The sequence below is a fragment of the Chlorocebus sabaeus genome, chromosome 21 (genome assembly GCF_047675955.1).
Source record: "Chlorocebus sabaeus isolate Y175 chromosome 21, mChlSab1.0.hap1, whole genome shotgun sequence".
Lineage (NCBI taxonomy): Eukaryota > Metazoa > Chordata > Mammalia > Primates > Cercopithecidae > Chlorocebus > Chlorocebus sabaeus.
Window position 1 is genome coordinate 32,472,614 of NC_132924.1, and position 21,869 is coordinate 32,494,482.

Here is a 21,869-nt window from a genome sequence, read left to right on the forward strand (position 1 = left end):
GCCCATGCTGTTGCCTTCTCTCTCTTGACTGCAGCCAATGACTGTCTCTATTCTTGCCCCCAGATCTGAAGCCTGTCATTAAGTTCCAGGGCTGTTGTCATGGAAGGTTTTTCTTTCCCATAAAAGAATTCATAGTGAGGGGCCATTTGTCATGCTTCAGTGGAACAACTATAATTACCTTGGCCTTAGAAATATGTTTCACAAACCACTAAAGCACACTGTTAGGAGGCCTTGGTCAAGCGTCAGAGCACAAAATATTTTTAATATGTTGAAACCAATCTTTAGAGCCTCCAACTCTGCCCAACCAACACACAGACGTATTTGCCCTAATTTCAAACAATACTTTTCAAAGATCAACTTGAGTCTTGGATAGACTGACACTTAAAAAAAAATAGGTTTTCAAGGTCATTTAGTTCACTTTGTCATTTGGCAAATGAGGAAAATGAAATGCAGAATGATTAAGTGGTTACCTCAAGGTCATAAAACAAGTTAGAGACAGAGGTGAGAGCTTTGTCTTCTAGAGCTCTGACACATCATTCATCCTTACCAGGCAGTCCCCCCTAATTTACATATATTGAAATCAAGAAAACAAAATTAGTATATGTTATATATGTTACTTCAATTCTTGTGAGGCTTAAAAGAAAAAATGAAATAAAGAAAGAAAATTAGTGGTGTGAAAAATTGTCATTAAGCCAAATGGTAGAACATATTCCATCTGTGCACACACTCCCATTGCATAAACTCCAGGAGACACAAAGTACTGGAAATACTGACAAGATAAAGCATAATGCCTTTTGAAAATGTATTATTTTGTTAAACATTTTGAAGAAATAAGGAAAAGGAAGGAAGGAGAACAAGAAGCCCCGTATTAAAAAAAAAAAAAAAAAAAAAATCTATCCTTGAACTCAGAAGACAGTTACACATTTTTAGAAAGGAACAATGAATTACAAAGATCAGAGAAGCTTAGAAGACTTTGACTAATATGTATCTAACCTTTAAAAAACATGTCAACCTTTTGACTAAGCAATTCTGTTCATGGGAATCTAGCCTAAGGGAGTAATTGAACGCATGTACAAAGATATACATGAACAAGATGTCCATCGCTGTGCTATGTGTAAGAGTAAACCTAAAAGCACAGAAAGAAGGGAGTGGTTAAATAATTATCATAGACTTAGTCATGAAAATGACAGTTTGGGTTACAGCTTTGTGGTTGAGAGCACAGCCTCTGGAACTAGACTGCTTAGGTTTAAAACCCAGCTCTGTCACTTACTAGCTGTGTGACCTTAACCAAGTTATCTTCTCTGTCTGTACCTCAGTTTTTAAAATCTATACAAGGAGAGTAATATCATCAACCAACATATAGCATTGTCATGAGCACTGGTGGATCAGTTAATATTTATAATGCTTAGTCTGCAAACAAAAAATCACAAATATGTTTTATTTCATGAAAGTCATGTGCAGGAGAAAGCTGCAAAAGAAGAGACTAACAGAACACCAACAACAACAAAAGAGAGATTACTCCAGATAAAGAGTGCCATCAAAAAAATTCCTACTGAAGGATGGACGTAAGATAAATTAGGAGAAAAAATAAAATACAATGTGTAGTCTCATGCCTGGCATATGGTAAATGCTATACTAGCTGTTATTATCTACGTTTAATGATAAGAAACTATTTATGCTACATTGTTAAGTATTAACAAATCAGGTTATAAAATAATTTATTAAATATTATCTCATTTTTAATAAAAGTTAATATTCATATACATAGAAATTATCAAGAAGGCAATAAACCCAATTATTAAGGCTTGCTATACCTGATAGTAAAAATGCAGGTGATTTCTACTTTTTCTTCTTTTGCTTACTTGTATTTTACAATTTTCTGTACATATTGCTTATATAAAAATTAAAAATAATGAGAAATAAATTTGTAGGCGTGCTAGTTTTTTTAAAAGTACACTGACTAAACAAACCACCACCTCAAAAATAAAGTAGATGTAAAAAGACCCAACAAAAATAACTGTTGTAATAGCACATACAGCATGTACAGTATTCGTGCAGGAAGAGCTAGGAGTGAGACAAAAGACAGTTACTTTTGCAGCAAAAGGCCATGTCTGATTCCCTTGGCCCTCTTTTAAAAATTCTGTGAAACAAATATCAATGAGTAATTCTAAGCAGCCTGGGAAACAGGTGTCTCCTCTCATGAAAGGATGGGGAGGGAGGGGAGAAGATACAGATGCTTAGAAAATGATCAAAACCTTTAAAAGATGGGTAATAAGACCATTGAAATAATCCATAAAGATTCTGAACATGTTAAGAAGAGGAAAGAAAAACGGGTTAAAGGGGCCTGGAAGTGCAGGTTAAAACTCGAAAGCCACCTTAAGAAAACCCTATGTGCTAAAGGTAACTAAACCCCAAAAAGATGATGCTGCTGTTCTGGTCTTTGAGGGAAAACAAAGAATTCTGGGATTAGCCCACAGAAAGCTTCTCAATGTCTGAGAAAGACTAGGGGACAACCGGGACAATAGGGAATAGGTGGCATAAAAGTGCATCTTTCTGGATCAAGAGCACAGCAAAAATAAAGTAACACCTGTGTTGTTTCCACTGAACTTTAAAGTAATACACCATTGCTGAAAAACAGAAAAAGTCCAATAATTTAAAAATGTATACTGCAGAAAGTTCCCAACCTGTGAGGGAAAAAAAGGCACCATTAAGAGATTTGTGTGAATCCTTCCAGATTTTGTTCTGTGAATAGCTGGAATAAAAATTTACAAAAATGGTTTCATACCATACATACTGTTCTGCAATTTGCTGTTTGAATTTCATGATATTGCTTCAGCATCTGTCCATGTCAGTACACACAGATCTATGTTATTTTCTTTTTATAACTGTTGCTTGGACTTCCATTACATGAGTATAGCAAAATATACTTAATTCATTTATGTTATAATTTCTAATTGATGGACATTTAGACTATTTTCCACTTTGGGCTATGATATGGTTTGGGTCTGTGTCAATTCAAGTCTCATCTTGAAAACTGTAATCCGTACGTGTTGAGGGAGGGACCCCGGTAGGAGGTGATTGGATCATGGGGGTGGTTTCTCCCATGTTGTTCTCATGATAGTGAGTGAGTTTTCACGAGATTTGATGGTTTAAAAGCAGCACTTCTTTCTTTGCTCTCTCTCTTCCTTGCCACCTTATGAAGAAGGTGCCTGCTTCCCCTCCACCTTCTGCCATGATTGTAAGTTTCCTGAGGCCTCCCCAACCATGCAGATCTGTGAGTCAATTACACCTGTTTCCTTCATAAATTACCCAGTCTCAGGCATTCTTTACAGCAGTGTGGAAATGGACTAATACAGGCTACTGTAAACAATGCCACACTGATACAGGTGCAGTATAGATTCAGGAAAGTTGAACTGCTGGGTAAAGGGTCTGTGCATTTTTTATTTTAAAATGGCCTTCAAAACAAGTCAAGTAATTGAAACTCTCAGCAATGGGTACAAGAATGCCCATTTCCCCATACCCTCCCTCACCAACACTGGGCTGTTATCAATATGCTCTTAATTTTTGATGCCTCAAGACTCAGTTAGAAAACTCACAGATGAGACTAAGAATGCATTTGCAGGGAAGCAAACAGAGACACAGAACGCTCCTGGAAGAGAACCTGTGGAAACATATGGCCGTGGAGTGCAGGGAACATACGTGAATCCACACGTTTGGGTGGCAGCAGCTGGAAGGCTGTATTCTTCCAGGCATTTTTAGCTCCAGAAATATGTTGATTTGATGGAATCACCTGAGGAGCAAGTGTAAAGGAATTTGGAGACTGATTAATGAAGAAAAATTAAAGAACACATGTGCTCCACTTGGCTAAGTGACAACTGAAGAGGAAATACCTGCAAACATCCGGGAGAGCCAGATTCCTTCACTTGGCTCAGTGGAGGATGACTAGACTCATAGAAAAACAGAGGCAGAGGCTTTGGAAAATGAGAGGAGTCAAAGCTTCACCGATGTAGAGAATGATCTATCAAGGAAGTTGAAGATGACCTATTTTCTTAGAACATTTCAAATAAAGCTTTGTATATGGCATCAGTAGATCATTTATGAAACAGAGAGGAGAAGGACTGGGTTTCTCCCTCTGCCATCCCCTCTCCCAGAAAAGCCAGATCTGTGCTGTCACTTTTGATTTATTGATGCAAACATTTGTAAATGGGCTGCAGTAGGCTTTTTCCAGGGAAGTTGGGTGAAAACAGGCTTTTCAATCAGGCATGGAACAGCCTCACAATGAGACGACAGTTCAGAATTTGTTGGGTGATTAGCTTAATGGGCCCAGAATGGGTTGGGATCCAAACAAAAGCAAACAACAGCAGGAGTGGGATGTTGTGTCTGTGCACACGCTGCAATATATCTTCGACACATACATTATGCCCACGCTTGAGTCCTTAGCAGTATGTCCTCACCGACAGAGTGTACGGCCTCTAGCTATGATCTTGTCAGGCCAGCACGGTCATATGGTGCCAGGCCTGAGCTGCGAGACTACCTGGAGATCATCCTAACTGCTGCAAAACACCCAGATCTTAAGGCTGTTAGAGAGCTTGCTTGCTAATGCTTGTCCCCTGTGCAGGTTGCCTGCATTGCCCCGAGAAATTAGACATCCACGTATTCTTTTTGGAAACTCTGCTTGGGTAAGGGATGAAGGCCTGCTGTCGGTCTGACTACGAATCTCATATCGGGGATTTTTCTGTTTGAGTCCTACTTGCAGAGAATTTGCAGTAAGAATTTGCAGTAAGACAAATTCCAGGAATTATTGCTGCACCCTGAGGCTGGGCCCCAAAAACAAGGGAAGTAAGTGATTTTCTGAAGATGATGAAGCCATGGAGGTCCTTGGCCTGGAGTCTGTGGTCACTAGAGGGCACCGGGGCCACATGGAGCTTCTGTCTTGAGCCACTTATTCTGTGCACAGAGGCATGATGAGATTCTCCCATTCAACAGGTACTTATTGGATAAATGCAACAAGCAAATCCTTGGGCACAATACGGTGAACAGGTAGAGAGGGCTTATGAAACTCTGTACGATCTGGCCCCTGACCACCTCTCCCTGGTCATCGCATTTGTCTCTCCTCTCACCACTCTGGCTTTTCTTTTGCTCCCTGAACACATCAAGACCATATCAGTCTTAGGGATGTCACATAGTCTCTTCCCTCTCGCCTGCACGTTGCTGGCTTCCTTATCATGGGATCTCAGCTTAAATGCTCTGGCTCCTCAGAGATATCTTCCTGGACCCGACAACCTAAAGCATTTCCCCAGATACTCTCTTCAATTCTTTGTAGAGCCTTTTCACCATCCGAAACGTTTTGCTGTGTGGTTATATATTTCTTTAAGTTTTGTCTTCCTATGCTAGACAGATAGCACTGTGAGAGTAGGAAGCTCATTGATCTTGTCCTCCAATGTGTGGGTCACCCTTAGCCTGTTGGGTACTTTTTGTGCATTAGAAAAAGTTGTCTTTTTCAGGCAGGGGTACAGCCTGGCAATTAGCACCTGTGTGTAGAGATGTTTTCTCTGAGGGGCAGAGCCCCAAGCCAGAGCATGTAGCCTGGCGAGGGGAGCCCAGGCTGTGTTCAGCCCCCACTCGCCCTCTCAGCTAGGCACAAATGGCCCAACTGAAGTGGCCATGACTGCTGTAAACCAGGACACAGCAGGTACTCAAAGTGTTAGACAAGTAAAAGACAGAAACTCAAAATTTGCATTCTTTTGAGGGCCCCAAACAAATAACAAGGCAACTGTAACATAGCAACAGGATGCATACAAGGAGCATTGACGGTGGTAGGACTCCTCAGCCTTTGGAAGGCTGCATGGGCCAGGGGCAGTCAGGCTCTTCCCACACCCTGATGGATCACCTCTGCCTTGAGTAGTCCTGTTCAGCGTCCTTCAAGAGCAGTTTCAGAGGAGTGAAATCTAACAGCAAGGCCTAAAGTCCCCAAAGACAAAGAGAAGAGTAAGCTCTGTTACCACAGCACACGGAGCCCAGTCAAGCAGGTAGGCTATTGCCTGGACATCTACTGCAGAAGCCCACAATAAGGAGTGTCTTTGTGGATGAATGGGCTCTTGGAGGATACACAGGCTGAGGTGTGGCCTGCGGGAACCACAGGCAAGACAGGACATGGCACTGAGAGCTAGAAGTGGCGCAGCTTGCTGGCTGAAACAGGCTCTGCTGTGTCTAGGTGGGTGGCCAGAGGGTGTTTTGGAGGGGTGAGGGATTATATTAAAGAAGTAAGTAGGGGCCAGATAATTAAGCATTTTACAACCGTGCTAAGGACTTACCTCTTCTAGAGGGCAGGGCAAATGCAAGCAGGGATAATACAGAGTCCAGATTGTATTTGAGAAAGATCATTGCAGTTGAGAGAGAAAGTGGACTGGAGGATGAGAAGATGGGAGAAAGAGAAGAGAAGAGGCAGTGAGACCAATCAAGGGACTGGCCAGTAACCAAGGAAGGTGACACTAATTATCTGAACTTGAATGGTGGCAGTGGCGAAGGAGAAAATGGGATGGATGTGAAGGACATGGAGAAGACAGAATCTACAGGACTTGATGATAAACTGGATATGAACAGGGAAGGAAAGGAGGGAACATGACTTCTAGTTTGGGCAGAGGAAGATGAATGGTTTTTGGCTTAAGCATCTTGATGGGTAGTGTTGCCATTCACAGAAACGGGCAGACCAGAGGAGAAGCAGGCCTGGCAGATGGCGAGGCTCTCAGCTTTTGCTGCTGGAAAGCGATGGCTGAGGAATGGCCAAGTGAACATCTCTAAGAGACCTGCAGTTCAGAAAAGAGGCCTGGACTGGAGATCCAGGAATGGAAACCCCAGCATACATACGGCAGCTGTAGCCACTAAAGTAGACACATGACACAGGGGGATCATGAGAGTGGGGGAGGGAGGCCTTTGACAGAGCCCCTGAGGAGCACCAGCACCGAAGGGATGAGAAGAAGAGGGAAAGAGGCAGAGACCAGAGCGATAGGAGGGAAACCCCAAGATGGGGTGACACGAAAGGCAAAGCACAAGACATTTAAAAAGGGGGAAGTGGTTAACAGAGGCGGCAGCTGCTCCAGTGAGATATGCATGGGGAGAGCTGTTGCTGCAGCAACATGGGGGTTTCTGATGACCTTGCAGTGGGGTATGGGAGGAAGCCACAGGCAAGTGATGTGAAGGGCAAGTAGAAATTGAGAAAATAGAGCTTGTAAGAGGGAGGTTTGATGGAGAAATGAAAGCAAATGGTGGCAATACAGGGAGACAAGGGGTTGAGGGAGGGAAAAGACACAGGAGCTTCAATTTGGTTATCATCATCATTACCTTTGCCAAACCACTGGCCATGTCCCTGGTCTCCCTCTCTCCCAAGGCACTCTCCCCACTTGCTGGTACAAAGTGCAGATTTCTCACAGCCGGATGGAGATGCTTTCCTGGCGGACAATTACCTCTTTTATTATTGACACACTTCCTCCCGTACTATTTCTTTGGAGACAACCTCACCACCACTACTTCAGTTCAACCTAGAGGCCTGTCTCTCCTCCCCAGACATTCTGCCTTCCAGTATCTCCCTGCCTCTTTACAAATTATTTTCATCAAAGGAATGTTTTCCTGGCCTTCCTCCAGAAGAAGCCTTTTGGGGTATTCATTTATTCATCCAACAAATATTTACCCAGAGCTTACGCCCTAATTGGCACAAAACAGTGCACTAGACATGGGTGCAGATATAAAGGCAAGATGTAGAATCTAACCACAGGAATCAGTTAGGGGAAGAAATAAGACATCAACTTATTCATTCATTCAATGAGCACTAACTGCCTGCCTGCTGGGTATCCAGCCCCTGGCCACATGTACACATCACCATAACACAAGGTAGAAAGTGGAGTATTATAAGATCAGGGCAAGATTAGACCTAAAGTGCTGCTGGAATGGAGGGAGAAGATTATTTTAATCAGTTATTTCTTAATAGTTATTCCTTTATTTATTCCCTTCCTGAAGAGGTTAGCTCTTAGAGAAGGAGACAATTTCGATGTATCCCCAGTCAGCTGTCCATTCTTGCCATTTAGAAGAGCCAGCATTTTCTCCTACTATAACGATATATTTTTTGGTGCATCTTGAGTTCACTGTGGGCATTTGTGTCTCTTCAGATATACAATGGTTGTGGCAGTGATAGACAAACCTCTCATTAAAGTAACTCATAGATCACGGCCCTGGCACTTTTATTCCTGGCAAGCCAAGAAAGATTTTTTGGCCATAGTATATTCGGAGTCAAATAGTCCTGAAGCAGAGATGGAAGAGAAGGTGGGGTCTTCCACTAAAAGTGGAAAGGAATTTTTAAGTGCCAGCTTATTCCAGATTCTGGGATGGGCCCCTTCCATACATTATCTGGGATCTTTACAACTTTCCTGAATCATCTCTCCATCCATTCATCTGTTCGTCCATCCATCTAACCATCCAGCCATCCAACCATCCACCCATCCATCTACCTATCCATTCTTCCAGCAAATACTTATGTGCCAGGCACTGTACCACAGGATAAAGATATAGCTGTGACTAAGGCAGGTCCAGTCACTGCTTTCAAGGTGCCTTCAGTACAACAATGAAGGCAAACGAACATCATACAAGTGATTATAAGAAACTACAAAAAGCGTTATGAAAGACAAAGTTCAGGGTGCCCAGGAAGCATGGAGCAGAGGTCCCTGAAGGTATGTGTTTTTATCTCTTAGAAATGAGGGAACTAAAAGAGATTATAGTTACTTTCCCAAGGCCACATGGTTGGTGAAAAAGTAGAATTCAAATCCAGATCTGTTTGGCTCTGGAGTCCATTGATTCTTATCCCTATGACCCTAGTCCCATAGGGGGAATCAGGAGTACAGAAGCTAAAGTGAAATTTTCAGTTCTTTCATATGTCTGGTCTGCTTCAATGATAGAACATGGTTTAAACATTGTAGAAAACAGCACTAGCGAATTAGAAAAAAACTCATGACATTATTTAACTTTCTGCCACCTTTTAGAACAAATAAAGTAAAATCTCACTGAGATGCTCCCCTCCCTCTCTCCCTCCCATCCTTCTCTCCTCCGTCCCTCTTTTTGTCCCTCCCTGTTCTTCCTCAAGGACCCTCTGCATATCAGGTAATACGTGCAACTCTTCCCCAGATTTCATTATCAGTAGAGATACTATTGATCTCTATTCATAGAGATACAGTGCTCAGTGCTGGCCTGGCAACAAATGGGCTCTCTGACCTAGCAGAGTCATTTCTCATAACTGGCACCGTTCATAACAATTGGTGTGGTTAATATAATTGTAGTAATTCATATCAAGAATGGGCATGTCGGCAGCCAGTCACTCTGGCCCATGCTTGCTACATCCTTGTTTGTCTTACAGGCTGAAAACAGAGCTGCTGCAGTGGAACTGGACTATCAGAGGGCCACCGGCTTTATCTCCACACGTGAAGGAGGGAGCTCCAGAGAGGGGGAAAGCAAGGAACCACAGAAGGATGAGAACAAGGCAGAACACCGTGCTCTCATCAATAACCAAGCAGAAGCCTGAAAGATGACAGTGGGTTTCTTGCCCCAGCTCCACTCCCAGTTCTGGGTGATTTTGGGCTATTCCCTCAACCTTGACCCACATGGGCCTCAATTTTCCCATCTGTGAATATAGAGACGGGGCTAGACACTCAGTAAGCACTCTCCTGGTTGGAAGCTCCAAGACACTTTCAATTCTCAGTCTCCTAGCAGCTGCATTCTCCCTACCCAGACCCTGTGACTGAAGCTGTTCAACGTGACTCAAAGCTCAAAGGCAGCATGTGGGTGCCAGCAGTTGTGGTGAACCCATCCTTCCTTCCTTAAGGAAACAAGTGCGCCCTTTATGTGCCAGGGAATTACCTACATGTCCCATATATGTGCTGATAATTAGTCTAAATGAGGACATGCTTTATGACAAAATACACTCCTGGTCTGTGAGGGAAACTCAGGAGGTGAACTCCTGTCCTCTATCTTGTCCTGTATTTTCCCATTGGGGAGGTGGGAGCAATTTGTCTCTTGGCTGTGTGCCAGCTCTTAGGAGCACTGTCCAGGTGGTACACAGTTGCCTTCCTGGTGGTCTAGCTCTGCAGCACCTGGAGGACAGGTAAACCTGCTTAATTTGGGGGCTCAGTGGTTAGCAAGCACACCTGGCTAATACCTTCCTGCCTGCCCTTACTAATGAAAGTGCCACTTTAGCCTGGGCCTGCTCTGCAATGCTTGATTTCTGTTTGTTCAGAACAGGGCTGCTGAATATTGAGGCCCCCCAGGCAACCTCCCGCAGAAGGCAGTGTGCATTTTCCTGATGAGATCTTCCCCCAAAAGATTTCTGAATATAAAAACTTTTCACAACATAAAGGAAATGATCAGATATTTACTCATAATACTTAATTCAAATAGGTATATAAACCTGAATTCATTAATTCAGTTATTTGTACAAATTAAAACTCATGCTTAAATAACACAAAAATTTAGAAATACTGCTTTCTTCAACTCACATTTCATGGAACAACTTTAATTTTTCTATGTGTATATTTGAGCTTCAAATGATTTTTAGTCATCCAAGACATTTTTCCCACAGCACATCATGCTTGCTTGTTCCTTAATCTTTTGAAAGAAAAAAATTGTAAAGTCCCTGTCCAATGCTGCCACTGGACATTTTATCCACTCACAGTCACACTTTCACATTATATAAGAACAGCTGGCTTTTATTCATTTTGAAGGTGGTCTCCACAACATAGCCATATTACATTGCTATACTGGCATATATATTATATTGTTATATACAGTACTGTTATTATTATTATTTTTTGAGACGGAGTTTCATTCTTGTCACCCAGGCTGGAGTGCAGTGGTGCAATCCTGGCTCACTGCAACCTCCACTTCCAGGGTTCAAGTGATTCTCCTGCCTCAGCCTCCCAAGTAGCTGGGATTACTGGTGTGTGCCACCACACCTGGCTGATTTTCATATTTTTAGTAGAGACAGGGTTTCACCATGTTGGCCAGGCTGGTCTTGAACTTCTGACCTCAGGTGATCCACCTGCCTCAGCCTCCCACAATGCTGGGATTACAGGCGTGAGCCACTGCGCCCAGCCAGCATTGTTATAATATGGCTAACAACAACAACAAAAATTGTTATATTGCTTTTTAAAGTGATCTTTAAAAATCTGCTATGGAATACTATGAAGGCACAAAAAGGAATGAGGTGGCTAATATGGAAAGTTCTCCAAGATGTTAAATTTTAAAAATGAGGCATAGCTTGGGGTTTTAGTACATGAAACAGGTCTGGAGGAGACTGCCAAGGGCTGAGGTTGTGTCTGTCTGCAGAGGAGACCTTGGAGGCTGAAGGTCAGGAGAGGCAGGGAGATTTGGTTTTCACTTATATCCTTTGATATCATTTACATTAAAAAAAAAGTGTAGCAAACTTTTTAAAAGGTTGTTTACAATTACATTTAGCACTTGTTATATAAATATACCTAGGTTAAATTTCTTAGCTTCCTTTTTTAAAAATGATTAAGTGACCACTACAAAGATCCAAAACTATCACTGATTAAGATCATTTCAAGTCTATTGTGACTTTTCCAGAATGTTATTGAGGGTTCAAAATAAATTAACTGAGTAATCCAACGGCATGACAGGCTTTGTATAAAATAAAATCTAAGATAACATTCCCTTTGTGAAAGATAATTTTGACAGATATCATGTAGTTATCTTAGCCTTTATTAATAGTCTTTCATTACGTTAAGTTGTTAGATGTTTTGCATGCAGTGTCTTATTTAATACTCACAACCAGGGCTGGGTGCGGTGGCTCATGCTTGTAATCTCGGCACTTTGGGAGGCTGAGATAGGGGGATCAGTTGAGGTCAAAAGTTCAAGACCAGCCTGGCCAACATGGTGAAACCCTGTCTCTACTAAAAATACAAAAATTAGCCAGGCATAGTGGCACTAGCCTATAATTCCAGCTACTCAGGAGGCTGAGGCATGAGAATTGCTTTAACCTGGGAGATGGAGGTTTCAGTGAGCCGAGATCGCATCACTGCACTCCAGCCTGGGTGACAGAGCAAGACTCTGTGGCAAAAAAAAAAAAAAAAAAAAAATACAACCTGCTTATAAAACAGGTATTATTAGTCCCATTGCACAGGCGAATAAACAGAGGAATAGTGAGGTTGCCCAGAATCGCATAAATAATCACATATATTAATCATATAGTGGAGCTGAATATTCAAATCTAGCATTGTCCAGCTCTGAAAAGCATACTTTTTTCATTACAAAATTCTGTCTCTCATACTGGACCCTGCAATGTCCTAGGACTCCACATGTATTATCACACTTCATTTCCAAACAGCACTATGAGGTGGGTACTCTTATCCCATTTTACAGACTTGGAATCTGAAGCCCACAGAGGATGGGGCCTTGCCCAAAGTTGGCCAACTCATTTGTATCCCATAAGAATAAATTATGGTCAGTAACATGTACACTCAACAGTTCTCTTGGGAAGACTGACCTATCATATTTTATCATAACAATCAAACTCATTTATGTCACAACATTCAAGCTGTTACTTCGGTCTCTCTATAAGTATATTAAGCCTGCCTTCATCTATTTCCAACCTAAACCTTACCCCTTACTGTAAGACCAGTAAAAATAGATGGGGCCCAGTCAGGCTGTCTAGTTGGCTCTGATTCTTGAAGCCTCCTGAGACTGGGAGCCTCCGGTTTTCCTCTCCTTCTGGGTTTTGGTGTTCTGTGGTTTCTTATCACTTGCTTTAAAAATAACTTCTTCCAGGGAAAATATTTCTAAAGATCACACGCGCTGCATTAGCAACACTTCAGACACCTCATCAACCATACCACAGAGCAACAAACAGCACAGGAAGCGTGTCTGTGATGTACAGGAAGACGCAAGAGTAAGGACCAAACAGCCGAAGCAATCCCTCACAACCTGCAAGATGCTAACTGAAAGCTCCACATTAAGCTCTGCATTCGCATGCATTTATCACTTCCATGCCAAATGCTTGAACAAATGTATGCAGGAAGGAAAGCCTTCCTGTCACCCCGTGGCAGCCTGGGTGACAGCATCAGTAGGTCTATAATTAAAGGGTTAAGAGTAAGGCAAACAACAAGTGGTCCCAATGATTTCCGCAAGAGAAAGTATTCGCATTACATAACAGAGTGAGAAGAATAGACCCCCTCTCTGCGCTCTGCTGTTATCTGAGTGTTGCATGTCTTCATAGAGTTGGGGACAGCTGTACTGCGTGCTGGCAGCAGTCATATCCTCTTGCTGTTTGCACAGTGGAACATTTGTCTTCCTAATCGCAGCATGTGAAAGTTCCTGCTTCCACTACCAGAGTCTGAAACTAAAATTAAAACAAACCTTTCCTTAATAGGTAGCTCCTGTCTGAGACTGTTTGTACTGGTACCCTCTGTTTATCTATTTTCGGCAGCACGGTCATAAGAAGGAATTGTATATTTACACACCTGTGCCTTTATAAAAGATCATTTGTTCATGTTCTCCTCTGTCCATTTAACAAACATTTACCCTTCACTCTGTTCCTGATCCCAAGTTAGGCACTGGGTACACACAGATGACAAAGTCCTCTCCCTGAAGCAACACCCAATTCTAGAGGGGAAGCAAGCAGAGGGGAGTCTATGGAGGAGTGCATGCAAGGGTAGCGGGTGCCGGAAGACAGGAGCCAGGTTCCTGGCCGGGGTGAGTGGGAAGCTAATGAGGAAGACCTCACAGAGATGACACTGGAGCTGGGCAGTGAAGGATGAGTAGGAGTTTGCCAGGCCGTGTGCCAGGGAGGGAGAGGAAGGTGGAGGTAAAAGGGTTGGAATGTTGTTTTCACTTCAAGTGAAAACTTGAAGCAAATTTTCTGAGAAAGCAAGGAGACTTTCTGGTTACAATGTTAAGCTTGTTTTTGTTTTTGTTTTTGGACAGAATCCTGCTCTGTTACCCAGGCTGGAGTACAGTGGCACAATCATGGCTCATTGTGATCTCAGACACCTGGGCTAAAGAGATCCTCCTGCCTCAGCCTCCAGAGTAGCAAGGACTACAGGTGCGCACTACCGTGCTTAGCTAATTAAAACATTTTTTTTTTTGTAGAGACAGAGTCCCACTATGTTGCAGGTTGGACTTGAACTCCTGGTCTCTAACTCCTGGGCTCAAGCAATCCTTCCACCTTGGCCTCCCAAGAAGCTAAGACTACAAATGCATGCTACCACACCCAGCTAATTTTTAAATTGTTTTGTAGAGACAGAGTCTTACTGTGTTGCTCAGGCTGCACTTGAACTCCTGGGCTCAAGTGATGCTCTCACCCTTGACTCTCAAAGTGCTGGGATTACAGGTATGGGTCACCATGCCCAGCCTCAAAGAAGTGTTTTCTCATAATGGATAGTTAACCATTTTTATTGGGAGTCAGTTCCTCAACAAAAGCCATCTTTCAGTACCTGTCTTACACAGCCGAATACTGGAGGATCAGGCAACCTTTCAAAGCTGACAGATTTCAGGCTTGCAATCTGTCAAAGGGCAGTAAGAGGGCCACAGGGAGATTCTCCAGGAGGACTCTGCTGTCCCACCTTCTCTTGTAGGCAAGTGGCCCATTAGCTCTTGCTGTTCATGGAAAAACTCCCATCACAACTGTCCCCAGTGAGTATCTCCTGGCTTCTGGTAGAATGAAGAGGTGAGAGTCCCAGTGCAAAGCTACCCTACTGGAGCTGTCCGTGTGTCCCCTCGGTTTTCCCTGGCAGCTTTACTCTCCTCAGCACCAAAGCAGAGCCAAATGCTTGTACACACCAGGTGCTCAATAAATGTTTGTTTGCTCAACCAACTGGGTGACCACTATTAAAGTGGAGGAAGAAAACTAAGATTCTCTTTAGGAATGTCTGCATAGCCATCAGTACTGCTTTTTCAGTGCGAGGTGCAACGGAGGCAAATCATCTCCACTGTTCACAATGTTGACAGAACTAGTCAGGCACAAGCTGGCGGATCTGATTAAAGAGGAAAAGAACAATCGAGTTTATTGTAAGTCTCCTTCCTCGCCAGGATTCGCCTTACCTGACACATGCAGGCTCTAGTACAGACTACCAACTAGTATGGCGAGGATCTGGCTGTCAAAACTCAAAAACTAGAAAAGGAAAAAGGAAATAAAACAGCCAGAAATGACTAGATTTGGGTTCCCCAAAAAACATACTGAAAGGTCCTTTATCCTCAGTGTTTGTGTCTGCTGAAGAAGCACTTACTGAGAGCTTCCTATGTCCATGGCTTCGTGCCCTCTCTGGCAGGAAGTGGGCGCTCCTCTCTGGGCCCTATCGGATCATTTATACCAACTACTAGTAATGTCTGAGATCAAGAGACTGAGCCTCCAGCAAGGGCTGCTTTTTGGGTTTTCATATGCAACCTTTGGCTTTTCAGGAACTGGTTCTATTTTCAGAATTAATCTGTTATATTGCAATAGGCATTTTTACTGGGCCCAGCACCATGACAGAGAATCCATGAGTGACTCTACATTGTTCCACTCCTGTAAGCACCACTACATGAAATAGATGGCTCCAGAAAGAAGGCATACTCCATTCTTGACTACCACTGAAATGTTTACTGATGATTTTAGATGCCTTTTTAATGTCACCAATATTTTTAAAGCTATTATATTCAACCTATTCAAAAAGTATCCACTGATTAAGATAACTTACCTCTCAACACTTAGGAAACGAATCATTCCAGGTGTCAATAATGTCTTAGAAACAATGCAAACACTAAGTATACAAATATACTCCTGCACATCTTCCTGTCCACACATGGAGGGGTATTTCTGCATTTGACCTTCCCATTCCACTCTAGTCCTTTGACCCTAGCCTTTACACTTAGGGGACAGAGTCACGACAAGCATGAAACTTCCTTTTGTTGTTGTTGTTGTTGTTGTTGTTTGAGACAGGGTCTGGCTCTGTTGCCCAGGCTGGAGTGCAGTGGTGCAATCACAGCTCACTGCAGCCTTGAACTCCTGAGCTCAAGTGATTCTCAGACTTCAGCCGCCTGAGTAGCTAGAACCACAGGTGCACACCACCACACCTGGCTAATTTTTAGAACTCTTTGTAGAGATGGGGTCTTACCATGTTGCCCAGGCTTCTCTTGAACTCCTAGGCTCAAGCGATCCACCCACCTTGGGCTTCCAAATTGCTGGGATTACCGTGCCTGGCTGCAACTTCTAAAACCATAGAATTCCACACAGAATTACATTAAGAATGTTTCTAATTTTTCATCTTTGTGGTTTTGTGATGTCAAATTGCCATGACTTGATATGCCAACATTTTCTACACTCATCATGTGGGGTAAAATAGTCACTATGAAATTGAATTTAGGCTCCCAGCACTTTGGGAGGCCAAGGCAGATGGATCACTTGAGGTCAGAAGTTTGAGACCAGCCTGGCCAACATGGAGAAACCCCGTCTCTACCAAAAATACAAACATTAGCCCAGGGTGGTGGTGAGTGCCTGTAATCCCAGCTACTCGGGAGGCTGAGGCAGGAGAATCGCTTGAACCGGGAGGCAGAGGTTGCAGTGAGCTGAGATCACGCCACTGCACTCCAGTCTGGGCAATGGAGGGAGACTCAGTCTCAAAAAAAAAAAAAAAAAAAAAAAAGAAAAGAAAAGAAATTAAATTAAATTTATCATTTTATCACTTGGCTTCTGAGATGTATTTAATCTTTTCTTACAGCAAGGTGGTCAAATCCATTGATTGTCAAAAGCCAGGTAGTCTTCAAAATGTCCAGAACTGCAGGACTCCATGCACCCAGTACTGCACATTTTCTATCATCATTTACCCTTTTCTCACCAGCTCACACACATTCGTCTTGTCCCTGACTCTCGGCCATTACTGCTGAAAATCCAGAACTCACCACTATGAAAGATACTGCTTCCCGCAGTCACTGGTTTATGGGTGGGTTGGGGTGAGGGTGGAGCATAAATTGGAAAACCAGAAAGAAGTCTCCAGCTGGAGAAGAAATCAGCCAGGAAAGCGCTAGTGGTAGGAATAGACCATGTTCAATATGAAACCGTGCCATGATTTCCTGAATTTAGAGCAGCATTCTGCCCCTAATTCCCAAGTCTGCTAGCACATTATGTTCATACAACCTGCTTCCAGTTTTTATTTTTAAAACTATACAAATAGAATGGGCTAACTTAAAGCAATCAATTTCATCTGTAGTTCTTTTTTGGATCCTTTTTCCTCAACAGACCCCAATTTCTTCCTGAAATGCTCTTAGCTGCATGTGCCTCTCCCACTCACTGTGTCATCTCCTCTCCAAAACATGGTCATTTTCTGAGAATAAGACTCTGAGCAGGGCTGTGAGACACCTTTCAATAGCAGCCCCGGCATGAAGCTCTAGCAGCTGTGGGCTCAGAAAAGGGCGGGTCAGGGTATGGTGGTGTAGTCCTCCACTGACACCTGGTGTGGGACAGCCATGGAGGATGGGATGCAGAACCAGGATGTGCCTCCCCTGTTCCCCTGCTGCTCTGCACACCCCAGCCGAGCTCTGTTCTGCTGGAAACGCAGCATCCTTCACTTACTCTCTACTTCCTACTTCCCAGCTCCACAGACTACCACTGTCAGAGACAGAAGAATGCCTTTCCCTGAGCTGTGAGAAGGGAGAGACGGTGGGTGCTTCTCAGCTCAATGCAGCCCATGTTTCTTTTGAAGGAACATGAATACCCCATGCCCTTATCCTCACCTCCTTTCTGACTCCCTGTGCTGAGAGAAGGATGTCTTCCTAGACAGGATCCCAAGCCATGATCGAGCCCTCGTCTCTGTAGTGTACAGATGCCCCTCAACTTATGAAGGGGTTATGTCCACATATTGAGTATATCATCAGTCAAAAATGCATTTAGTAAATTTAACCTACCAAACACCATTTAGCTTGTCTTAAACATGCTCAGAGCACTTACATTAGCCTACAGTGGGGCAAAATCATCTCACACAAAGCCTATTTTATAATAAAGTATTGAATTCTTTACACAGATGGACATTTTGTAGACATGATGGGATGTGAAAACATAAAATATACTATCCAAAAATCACTTGGCAACACAGTACACTGTGGAGGATGGGCTGTTTACCCTGGAGATTGTGTGGCTGACGGGGAACTGTAGCTTACCGCCACTGCCCAGCATTGCAAGAGAGCGTTTTAGGGCATATCACCAGCCCGGGAAAAGATCAAAATTCAAAATTCATAGTATGGTTCCTACTGAATGCATTCCGCTTTTGCATCCTCATAGAGTCAAAAACTGTAAGTCGAGCCATGATTAGTCCGGGATCATCTATATTAGCAGCTAGCAGCTGTATTTAGAGTGCTCCGTTCCAGGCTAAGCACTTTGCAATTATATTTTCATTTCAGCCTCCCAAGAACCCCACAGGGTAGGCACAATCCTATTCCCTACTTTAAAGAAGAGCAAACAGAGCTTCAGAGAGAAAATTGCCCCAGAAAGCCCAGCTGGTAAGGGGCCAAGCTTGGGTGGAGCTTGGACAGTCTCGCGCCACTGCGGGAGTTCTCAACCACTGCTCCAGGAGGCTGTTTATTTTCTCCTTTGGATGGATATAAATCATATTAGAATATTGGTCTTTTTCTTTCAGATCACACAAGCCAAATACTCACCCAAATTGTATTTCTTTTTTTTTTTTTTTAAGACAGAGTCTCGCTCTGTCGCCCAGGCTGGAGTGCCACGGCACAATCTCGGCTCACAGCGCGATCTTTGCCTCACGGCGCGATCTTTGCCTCCTAGATTCAAACAATTCTCCTGCCTCAGCCTCCTGAGTAGCTAGGATTACAGGTATGTGCCACCACGCCCGGCTTTTTGTATTTTTAGTAGTGACGGGGTTTCACCATGTTGGTCAGGCTGGTCTCAAACTCCTGACCTCATGATCTATCTACGTCGACCTCCCAAAGTGCTGGGATTCCAGGCGTGAGCCACCGCACCCAGCCCCAAATTGTATTTCTTAGGGGAACATTGCACTTCTCTTCTTTTGACCACCCCCTGCACTCCCTCCCTCTCCCAGTCAATCCAGTGAAAAATCACTGTTCGTAATCTCCCGATTTTGAAGGGAAGAACTAATTCTCCAACAGGGGTGGTGTCTGCTTCTCCCAGGGGTCTCTTCCATGCCAGGGTGTTGACCTCTACCAACTGCACTACTTCAGTTCCGTTTCCGCTGGCTTCAGGTTGGGTTCAGTCAATGGAAGGCAGGGGCAGGAAAGAGGGGATGGCGGGACAGATGCTGGAGGTACTGCTCTCTCCCTGCTCCAGTGCTGCAGTTCAGGCAGCAGACTTGACCCCACACAGCCACCACTGTCCCAGTTCCTCTTCTGTGGCTCTAGCTGTCCCCAGGATCCAGTAACACGATTTCCTCTTGTTGCCCCTCCGGGCCCGGGGTTGGGAATGGCTTCCCACTCTTGGCCACTCCCAGATGCTTCAGACTCTCTTAGTTCTCTCGACCCGCCGACACCTCTGTCAGCAGACCCTCCATTAACTTCTCTTCAACATCCCAGCTGAGTGTGCCTTCTGTATCCACAGGGCCCTGACAGATGTCCTCCATCACCCTCTAGACCATAGCAAAGGCTAAGACAAGACCTGAGTATGACTAAGATAATTTATTTTTTGTAGTGATCTGACTTGCTTTTTATAAACTGGAGTCATATATGTTCCCCAAAAGGAGAGGGAACTTGGACATCCTTCTACATTTTCCATAACTCTGTCTCTGTTCCACATGGCAAAGTAGGGAGAAGTTCAGGCCCACAAGCAAATTCACTCCCCACTGCGACGTTTAAATGGGTTAAATTTAGAGTATGAATAAACATTGATCCTTGCTGTGTACTGCATAATTTCACATCTGTAATGAACTTCCCATGCTATACCATACATCTTTAAATGGACTCACTGTGTGCAAGGAGACTTTCATCTGAGCCTCTGCTTTTTCTAAAAATAAAAGCAGTAACACCACCAACACTCTCCCCTTTCCTTTTCTGTGATGTATTCTGAGCACAGGCAAGGCCTCAAAGTTAAGGGGTTGTTTTCCTTTTCTTCATATAATATGCCTGCACAAAGCTGCAATTATGGGATTTCTAAGAATTTCAATGACATGTTCTTGATGCTAAATTATTACTTTGTTTTTCTAAAACACACACTTACACACAACATCCAAGAACATGAATTTGTCTCTGGAAGGTCAATCAGCGGCCAAATTTAATTTCAAAAGACAAGTTTCAGAAAGGCCACCTTCATGAATTCTTCATTAATTGCAATAAATAAATAAATATCCATCTAAGCGGGGGACTCTATTTTTCTTATGTTGTCTAATTGTGTAAGGTTCTCAGAGTGGTAACAATTCCCAACCGTACTCACACAGAAATGACCCAATCTGACCCTGTGCACTGGGATAAAAGTGAACGGTGCAATATCCTGATCATCTTATATACCCAGAGCCCAGTATGAAAGCACTTTACTGCGAACCACTATGCTGAATGAGGCCACTGTTATTTTACAAAAGAGACTGGCAAACATAATACATTTCAAGATAACTTTAGGATATTAACATACGGTGAGGTGGAATACATTATTTCAATAAGAAATGGGTTTCATCAGTAAATGTGATTAAATAACACAAAATCCTGTTACAACAACCTGACCAGCTGTTGACTAGGTACTTTGAGAAATAGGGAAATATAGAAGATGATTCTTACCTTCAAGGAGTTTATAGTCTGGTCAGGTTCGAGCATAAAAAGAGAATTAACAAGCACATGAACATAGATACTGAAAGGTGAGATATGAATAGTCCAGACAGTGAGAGCTCTGGGAGTTCAGAAAAGTGAGAAACCACAGAAACTGTCATCTAGATTCCTCAAGAAAAATATTTTTTCTCTGAAAAGCAACAGTTCCTGTTTTAAGAGTTATAAGAGGAAACTTTAAATGACCTAACTCAAACATGTTTTCTTTATTGCAGAGATCTGCCGACTAAACAGTATAATATTAAAACACTTTAGAATCAACCAAACAATGATAAAAATGCACTTATTTCTTAATCTCTTTCTGTAGTTTACAGACACACTATACATTAATTATTACTGAGCTGGCAGGAAGTACACACAACTCAAGAATAGCCGGCTTTCAGAGAGTGAGGGCGGTGAAATTATATTCTTTCCTCACCACTTTTCTATTGATCTTCTTAGAGCAATTTCAGAAATGCCGCAAACAAATAATTTACACCTGATAAGAAAAGACAGGCCCAGAGAAGATAGGTGATCAAAAAATGAGAAAAATCTCTGGCTGGCCCATGTTCTATTATGAAGGGCACATTGTCCCAACCGCTGACTTTTTTTCTTTTCTTTTTTTTTTTTTTTTTGGCTGATCTGAAGGTTTAATGCTAGTGTGGAACATAAGGAGGAGTTAAACTCTTCCTGTCTGTTTGCTGTCGACACTCATAATTTGCCAGCCATACTACTATTTCATTTCACTGTAGTGCGTAGCAAATCGTGATCAAGCTCAGTAGAAACAGAAGCCATTCTTGGGTTGGGCCAATGATGTTCAAAATGCAGAGGAGGGAGTCTCTTTTTCCTCCTCCTTTTTCCTTCCAGTCTATCTGCTGTCCCATTCATTTTGACTTATTTGGACTTGAAAAAGCAACATTTTTCAGTCTGCAATGAATAACCCCAGACAGTTGTGAAACTGCTAAAAGGATTCTATGTGGCCCTTTTAAGTAAGAGCATGATTCTTCAGGTAGCTCATAATCAGTTAATGGTGCCCCAAAATATTTTTAGCTGTCATAAGCACCATGACTGTTTTCTGAAGAATT

At 43.0% G+C, this 21,869-nt stretch overlaps 1 protein-coding gene across 2 annotated transcripts in view; it reads right to left on the reverse strand.

Annotated features, from left to right (window-relative positions):
- The window catches only part of CHN2 (chimerin 2), a 313,925-nt gene that overhangs the window by 162,069 nt on the left and 129,987 nt on the right, over window positions 1-21,869 (reverse strand). Inside the window, exon 1 of one of the 2 annotated variants that reach the window (XM_073009016.1) lies at window positions 20,761-20,821. The exons of the other annotated variant lie outside the window; for it this stretch is intronic. The gene's annotated coding sequence lies outside the window, so the exon portion shown is untranslated. Of the gene's footprint in view, window positions 1-20,760; window positions 20,822-21,869 lie in introns of those variants that run through there. 2 annotated transcript variants of the gene reach the window in all.